At 46.7% G+C, this 9,031-nt stretch overlaps 1 pseudogene; it reads right to left on the bottom strand.

Annotated features, from left to right (window-relative positions):
• Nucleotides 1-7,827: 7,827 nt before the first annotated feature.
• On the bottom strand, nt 7,828-8,741 carry LOC114707999 (annotated as a pseudogene).
• Between the last annotated feature and the right edge of the window lie 290 nt (nt 8,742-9,031).

Below are 9,031 nucleotides of genomic sequence, written 5' to 3'. Positions count from 1 at the left end.
GAGAGTGAGAAAGACAGGAGACATTGGCCTCTGCCCACTACGTGCATGGGTCCACATATGTGTGCCCCACGCAGACACACACACACACACACACACACACACACACACACACACGCACACGCGCACACACATGCACGCGCACACGCACACACACACATGCACATGCACACGCACACACACACGCGTACACACGCACACGCACGCGCACACACACACACACGCACACGCACGTTTGGTTTCGGACCAAGCTGACAATTGACCTTAACCTCTTACTAACTGGTTACTTTCATCTTCCTTGTCTGTAACATCATGATGGAGATGAGCATGGAATACTGTGACGGCAAAGAGCATGGTGATCCTGCCACGCTTTCACCCACCAGCAAAGAGTCTCTCTGTGCCTGGATGGCCTCTAACAACAGGCCTGCTGCCCTCTAGCCTCAGGCAGGGCACACTCTGAGAGGTAGGGGGGGTGAGGGAGGATTAGGGAGGCAGCATGTCGGCAGCCCCTGGTGCTCTCAAGCCTGAAGCCACCACCTTGGTCTGGAGGGGACGTGAAGTGGTCACAGGTAAGAATACACACAGCTGCAGGCTCCGGGATCTGGAAGATTAGCAGGTTATGAGATCAAAGGCTAAGATTTCTGGGAAATTGACAGAGTGAACTTAGAGAAGGAAGCACATGACGTGCAAATCTCTCTGCCTCACCTCAGTGCACCCAGACCACCTGCTGAGGATCGAGCCCTGAGGTAGCCAGCCTCTGACCTCACCCATGAACATGACACATCCACTAAACAACGAGCCCCACACTCCAGTCAATCTGCCTGCCGATGACAACGATGGTGGTGACGGTCTGATTTGTGAAGACTGAATCCTTAAACAGGCACCACCCATCGGGAGAGCCAAGTCACCTTGGGGCAACCATTCGTGTTGATTAGGGCTGACGGGCTTCCTAAATGTGGCTTCGCTTTCTCTGCCCTTGGAGTGTCAGCCCCTGAGCTTGATGCTTGAATCTGCACCCGAAACTCCCTTACACAGACTGCATTGCATTCTCATTCTGTGTCTGCTTCAGCCAAACTGCCAGCTGCCTTTTAAAGATTTGCGTGCGTGCCTGAGTGCACGAGTGCGTGCGTGCGTGCGTGCGTGCCAAGTGCATGTGTGTACCCTCAGAGGCCAGAAGAGGGCATTGGATCCCCTGGAGCTGGAGCTAGAGTTATTAATGGTTGTGAGCGATTCACATGGGTGCTGCGAGCCCAACTCCTCTGGAAGGCCAGTGAGCGCTCTTAACCACAGAGCCGTCTCTCCAGTCCATGTCTTACTCTTCGCCTTGCCCAGGCCTTCTACGGGACCAGATGACCTGGCATGTGTTTTATGGATATTTGGTCAGCATGTGAATGATTCTAAAAGTCACTCAGACACTCAGAGGAGGGATGTTAAGACCCATCAGTCGGACAGTGGCAGTTGCTTCCCATACTCTCCTGTCCTTTGTCCCCCACAGCATGCTGGGTCATAGTAACCAAGAATAGATGGCAACCCACTCGACTCTGGGTACAGGAAAAATTGGAACAAGCAGTAATTCTGCTGATGAAACTGTATGGTTATCTATCCATTACCCAGGAGTGCAACGCCAAAACAAGAGAGCACAGAAGTCTGTCAATGTCTGTCTAGTTCTAACACCTAGCACCATGGCCGACATAGCACACACCGTACATGATGGCAGAATCACTGAATGAGCTATCTGATTAATGAGTGGTTGATAGTGAGGAATGATACAGGGAGGGTGGGATTCACAGATAATCCAGCCTGGATTCAAATCCCAGCCCTCTGGGGTTTGGAAGATGAAACAATACCTTCCCATACCACACAGGACTTAGTTGTCTGGAAACGTCCTCAAACTCAACCCACACTAGCTCGGCTAACGGCAGACAGTAGCTATGGAGACCTTCATTGGCTTACACAGCTAGGGAGTCTGATGGCCGCAGATCTCTTCGGGTCTGGTTAAATCACGTGACTGAAAGACAGGGGCCATGAATGAATTGGCCTTTGCTTTTTTTCCCCCTGAGACAGGGTTTCTCTGTGTAGCTCTGGCTGTCCTGGACTTGCTCTGTAGACCAAGCAGGTCTCAAACTCACAGATTTGCCTGCCTCTGCCTCCTGAGTACTAGGATTAAAGGGGTGCACCACCACCACCTGGCTGACTACTTTTTTTTCAATGAATAGAAGTTTAAGGCTGTAAGCAAGCAGATGTAGGAAAATTCAAGCAACAAGGCAGGATGCAGATCTAATCATTGAAACATTTATTTACTTAGAATTGAGTATTGATTATGAATTTTTAAAATTTGTTTGCCATATGGGGCCATCACCTACGTTCCAATGCTCACTATTCTCCCATAAAGTCCATACTGTCCCACAGGGTTGCTTCTTGTGAGTTCATGTGGAAGAGGCCAGACATACCGAGTTGTGTTCAGCTTCAGAGTTTGGACTGGGACAAGGGTGGCCATTTTCCTTTCTTCCTGGAGGACAACCTGTAAAACCTAAACTGACAGGGCAAATGGTTAGCTCCACTCAGAAACCGTTCTGTCCCCCCCCCTTGAGTGGAGCTATGCTTGGTTATAAAAGGTCCAAATTTTTGACAGGTTGGGGTGGGAAGGAGAAGCGGACTCCTTAGCAGCGCTGTTTTACCTTCTTCCTGTGACCGCGGAGAACGTGCCCCGGGAGAGGGATTCTGAGCTGGAGCTCTGGGCATGCAAACCATCTTTCCCTAAGTTTCCTCTCACTTCCCCTTTCTGTTCCTTTCTCCTGCAGCTTCCCATCCTGGAACTTACCATCTGCTGATGCATGAACCTCGAGCCTCGAGGCAGCGGTGGCTTACCCGTGAGCCTCGGGGCAGCGGTGGCTTACCCGTGAGCCTCGGGGGCAGCGGTGGCTTACCCGTGAGCCTCGGGGGCAGCGGTGGCTTAACCATGAGCTTTGAGACAGTGGTGGCTTACCCATGAGCCTCAGGGGCAGTGGTGGCTTACCCATGAGCCTCAGGGGCAGTGGTGGCTTACCCATGAGCCTCGGGGGCAGTGGTGGCCATGAGCTCGGGGCAGTGGTGGCTTACCCATGAGCCTCAGGGGCAGTGGTGGCTTACCCATGAGCCTCAGGGCAATGGCGGCTGCACTGAGAGGCATGGTGGATGGAACAACTCGCACCTCTTTGGCAAGGAGCTTCTGTGTTGCCGCTTGTCTGTCCTGTGCCCCTCATGGAAGGGCCACTGGCTCCAGACGAATCCCACTGCCTTTCTGCCCTTCCTCAAGCCTTCTGAGGTGGGGCATTTCCGGGCATTGAGAACTTGGCTTGTGTCACTTGTCTTGGTTTCAGTCTTGTTTTCCTCTCTGTCCTGTTGCCCGCACTGTGTACCCAGACAGCTTCCTGATAAAAACCATCCTTGTTTGCAGAGGGAACAGACAAGAGACTCCTTTGCCAGCTATCATTACACATCATGCTGTAATATTCAAAGCAGTTACTTCCTGATGTCTCAGAGAACGTTAGCATTAACAATTTCAATAAAGATTTTTGGGACACATCCATTTCAACCTTTATTTTCTTATTCTTCTTCTATATTTGTTGTATTTTGACACTAGGTTCAGAGATGTGAAAGAAACAGAAAATTACAACACATAACTCCCAGAAAAGGAAGATGGCTCACAGTTAAGAGCACTGGCTGCTCTTCTAATACACCCGGGTTCGATTCCCAGCACCCACACAGCAACTCACGGCCATCTGTAACTCCAGTCCCAGGGTACCCAGCACCCACTCTTCTGGACTTTAAGGACACTTTATATACATGGTGCACAGATATGCATGCCCGCAAATCAATCTCTCTCTCTCTCTCTCTCTCTCTCTCTCTCTCTCTCTCTCTCTCTCTCTCTCTCTCTCACACACACACACACACACACACACACACACACACACACACACACACACGGCTCATCTCCCAGAATAATAACAACATTGATACTCGGCTAGCATTTACTAGCCTCTAACTAGGATCCCAGAACACTGCTCAGTCTTTTATAAACTTGGTCTCCTCATTAGCCCTAAGAAAAAAAGAACTACCTTCATTTTTCAGGTAAGGAATCTACATTGTGTCACTATGAAACAGACGGAAAATAAATTACTTCCTTTTAACGTAACAACCAGGTGAATCTGGCTGATCAGCAAAGCAGAAACTCACACTAAGACAAAAGAAAACCTATCGTACAAAAAGAGACTATGGCTAAGAAGCTGTAAAGTGTTTACTTAGTACATAAGCTGGAAGATCTAAGTTCACACATCCACAACTGTATAAACAGACTGGCACACCCTGGTGCTCCCAGTCTGGGGAAGCAGGTCCCTGGAGCTCACTAAGCAATGTAAGAGCCAAAGTTACATTTGAAGTTTTAATCACTATGCCTAAGAGATCCATGAAGCAAAAATGTCTGATCTGCAAGCCCCTTGCCCAAGGACAATGCTGGAGGCTATAGTTTCTGAGAGATAACAAGCCACATCTTTTCACTCCCTAAACAAGGGTGTTTGACCCATCTGTACTGGTTTTCAATAATCACATGTGGACAGGGGGTTCATGGGCAGGAAATACGTCAGAATGTATGCTTGCCCCAGATTGGACCTGATAGAAAATACAGTGAATTGTGGATTTTGCCTTTTCAAGCCCCTGTAAACTATGACTTGGGGCCCTTTCCTGGGAACCCAGGTATGGACCTGGCCAGAGTCCATCCACCAGACCAGTATTTAATTACAGCTTGCTTTAAATTTGGCTTTAAGCTGTGGTGGTGGTCTTCCTCTCACCAGTCATCCTAGCCAGTCTGTGAATTTCAGGTTTGGTGAGAGACCTTATCTAGAAAAAAATCAAGGTAATGAGGAATTAAGGGAGACACTGGACATTGACTTCTGCCCTCCACAAGTACAGGCATGTACATGCACACACATGAAGACATGTACCACAAATACGCACTCAAAGAAATGGGTGAGAAAATATCAAACATAGAGCATATGAGTCAGTGATCCAAGTATAAGCAGCTAACATCACAAAAATCGCCAAAGAGAATGGAAAGTGAGTCATCATGGCTCTGAATAAGCCATTGGTTCTTAGACCTGACAGAGAAAGCATCAACAACCAAAGAAAAGTAAGTAAAAAGGGCACCATCAAAATTAGAAACTTTTACACATCAAAGGACATTTTGGAATAAGCAAAAGAGCAGTCTACAGAATGGGGAGAACATTTGTAAGCCACACATCTGATAAAGGTTTACCCAGTTCCAAGGGACCCAACGCCCTCTGCTGGCCTTTTCAGTCACTGCACACACATGGTGTGTAGACATACACTCAGGCACACCCACATACACATAAAACAAAAAATAAATTTAAAAAGCATAGTATCTAGAACATGTATGGAAGTCTAGAGTTCTACAATTCAGCAGCAAAAAGCAAAAAGACAAACAACTCAATTAAAACTATGAGCCAAAGACTTGAAGAGACATTTCTCGAAGCTGTGTAGTCAGCGGGCATTCACCAGCTGCTCATCAGCTCGCATGTCGTTGAGGAAAGACAGAGACAGAGAAGTGCTCTGTCAGCCTAGAAGGAAGGGCTTCTATGCATAAGCACGATAATATGAAAAAAAAAACAGGAAATAAAAAGTATTGATGAGGATTTACAGAAATTGAGATCCTGGAATATTGCAAGTACAGATGCAAAATGCCAGAAGCAGGCCAGAGAAATGGCTCAGGAGTACTGCTCTTCACAGCACCCAGGCTGGGTTCCCAGCACTCACACCAGACACAGTACCCAGGCTGGGTTCCCAGCACTCACACCAGGCACAGTACCCAGGCTGGGTTCCCAGCACTCACACCAGGCACAGTACCCAGGCTGGGTTCCCAGCACTCACACCAGGCAGCTCACAACCGCCTGTAACTCCAGCTCCAACTTCCTCTTCTGGACTCTCAGGTGCCTGCACTCACATGTGCACATACACAGACATACACATACTCACATAATTAAAAACAAAATCTTTTTGAAAAAGAATAGAAGATGGTGACTGTTTTGTAAATAATAGTTTGGCAATTCTTCAAAAAAAATTTGAATGTAAGCTTACTGTTAAGACCAAGAAAATTCACTCTTGATTACATACACAAAATAATTGGAACCAAATTTTTTAAATGTCTTTACATTAGTGATCATTGCACAAGTTACCCAAATGTCTGTTTGGGAATGAAGGATAAACAAAATTTGTTATATACAAGTGATAGAGTACTATTTATCTATTAAACAGAGAGTGGAGGTCTGATACAGCTATCACATCAGTAAATATTGAAAATATTGGGGAGGGACATAATCACACATGAAAAAATGGTACTTATTATAATGGCTGCATTTAGATGAAGTTTCTGGAATGGTCAGAACCATGGAGACAGGACGGAGAATGGAGATTATGAAGAGAATGGGGGGAGAAAAGACAGTGATGTGAAATGATGGAAAGTTCTGGAAATGAATAAACACCTTGACAGTTGGAGAACATGGTAACATGTTAGTGTTGCTGAAGTGGATTTAGAAACAAGGCTGGCGAGATGGCTCAGGGGTAAAGATGCTTGCTGCCAACCTGACCACCCGAGTTCAGTCCCCAGGACCTACACGGCAGAACCAACTCCCACATGAGCAATGTAATTTGTCAAAAGGTGAAAATTGAGCTAGAAAGATGGCTCAATGGTTAAGGGCACTGGCCGCTCTTGCAGCAAACCAAGGTTTAGTTCCCAGCTCCTACACAATGATTCACAATCATCTAACTCCAGTTCCAGGAGATCCAATACCTATTTCTGGCCACCATGAGCTCCAAGCTTATACACGGTGCTCAGACATACAGACAGGCGAATTACTCACACACAAGAAATAAAAATAAAACTCTTTAAAATTTAAAGGTTAAAAGGGCAAATTTTACATCATGTCTATTCTATACACCCCCCCAACACACACACACACACACACACACACACACACACACACACACACACACACATCTGGTTTTCCTCCTTTAACAGTGAGTCACTTACAGCCTGTGTCTGCACAATGCATCACTCTCATGAGTTCAGGACATGATTTCCCAGCTGAACCCTCAAATTCAATAACCAATACTGATACCAATGGCTTAGACACAACCAACTCTCTCGTTCCCTGGTAATGGCCACCCTTTGTCATCTATAAGCCTTGTCCCAACAGTAGACCCGCTCATTAACTCAGATCTTCGACTCTTTCTTCTTCAATCCTGCAGCTGACTGGCTCCCAAGTTTTTGTTCTAGTTTTGTTTTTCCCTCTAAATCCTGGTTTATTTGTTTACTTATCCTTTCTTTCTTTTTAAACAATAGTTCTTTATTCCATAGTTTAAAATACATGGCAGAGTAGCCATGTTCTCTGAAATGTAGCAGTGACATTCAATACAAGCCTCCCACTGTAGTTCTAATGGGTTTCCATAGAATTCACTTCATAAAGCCTTGCTCAAAAGGAGCTCTAAGCAGCAGTAAGATGGTTGCTAACAGTGGCTTTATTTCTTCATGTCATAGTCAGATATGCAGACTCTCCTTACCGTGTGCCTATAAAGTGAGGACTACAGAGTTTATAAATGTAATTTACCAACACAAAGTTGAAGCCATTAAAAAGAGTTTAATAACTACTACCAGGAGACAAATTTTGAGAATCTGAAGAGATGTGGACACACAGACATACATGACAGCAAATGTTTACTCTGGTAGAGATGCAAAGGGAACTTCTTATGCACTACAGGGTTCCGTAAGCTTCTCCAAGCCTATTTTCTTTCTGGTCTTATCTTTAAATACTGCAGAGCATTGTGGGTAGTGTGACTCTGTGCACACAGGAGACGCCTGAGCCATGACACATGGAAGTGGGGCTGGTGGGCAGTTCTGAGAGACACTGCCACTGTCCATTGGCACTCAGTTCTTCTGTATCTGAATGTTATGCTAAAACCTTGCTCCTTGGCAATCTTAATAAGCAGCTTGATGTAATCTGTATTCAGGGGACTGAGGTGGCTTCTTTTCAGTAGGTTGATCTTTTTACCAGGGGAATTCTTCAAGGAATGCCAAGTGCAGTCTAAGAAATACCCCACAATGTTCGTTAGAGAAATGTTGTTCTCTGGAGAAATATTACTAAATTTGGTAAGAAATTTCTCAGCAGTGTCTCTCTTGTCTCTTGTTGTTGTTGTTGTTTGCTTGTTTTTTAAATCTCCCTTTCCAGTTTCCATAAACAAGTCTACCCTGCAAACTGCTATACCCTATGGGCAGGCCCTTCTTCCTGGAAAAGGCTACATTCCGGAAGTCGCCAGCCACCATGAGTAGCCAATTCCTGGAAGGAGCCAATTGAGTTATGTGGGTTCTGTGGCAGTTTAGATGGATCGGGCACTAAGGGTCAGGAACTGCAAAGCAAATACTCGCCCTGGATTTCAAATGCTTTGCCAGCTTCTTCCTGTACCACCCGTCACGTGTCACCCACGCTCACTCTGAAGGTGAAAGCATGTCCGTTTGCCGTAAGCCAGAATGTCTTGGTCTTCATGCCGCATTTGTGCTGTGCCTGAACCGGTGTTTTCCTGAGCTTAGCCATTATCATCCTCTCCACACTGAAGGTCTTGCTGCCCCTGTGCTCCAGCGGCAGGTCTGGGGTGATGCCTGCTGTGTGGGTGGCATGGTGAGAGGAGACATCTGGGCAGGATCCTCACTCTCAGCTCTCAGCTTTCTAGTCCCCAAGAGGAGCTCACCTGCCCTGCCCTGGCCTGCCCTGGGCTCAGATCGCTGCCTCCATCCTGCAAAGGGACAGGAAGGGCTAGAGCTAAATTCTGGTTTCTTGGTGTGCCTTGGATCACCTTCCTCTACCCCAGTTAGTCTCCCTACCTCACCCTGGCTCTTGTAGTAGCCTCTGCTTATCTCTCTCTCTCAACCCTCAACAGAGAGTCATCCCTCCTTCCACAATCGGTCTTTAGAGCAAGCGCTAGCATTTTC

Source organism: Peromyscus leucopus, chromosome 7 (assembly GCF_004664715.2).
Source record: "Peromyscus leucopus breed LL Stock chromosome 7, UCI_PerLeu_2.1, whole genome shotgun sequence".
In the NCBI taxonomy this organism is placed as follows: domain Eukaryota; kingdom Metazoa; phylum Chordata; class Mammalia; order Rodentia; family Cricetidae; genus Peromyscus; species Peromyscus leucopus.
Note: the sequence above shows the minus strand (reverse complement) of the source record. Positions and strands in the feature narration are given on the sequence as shown.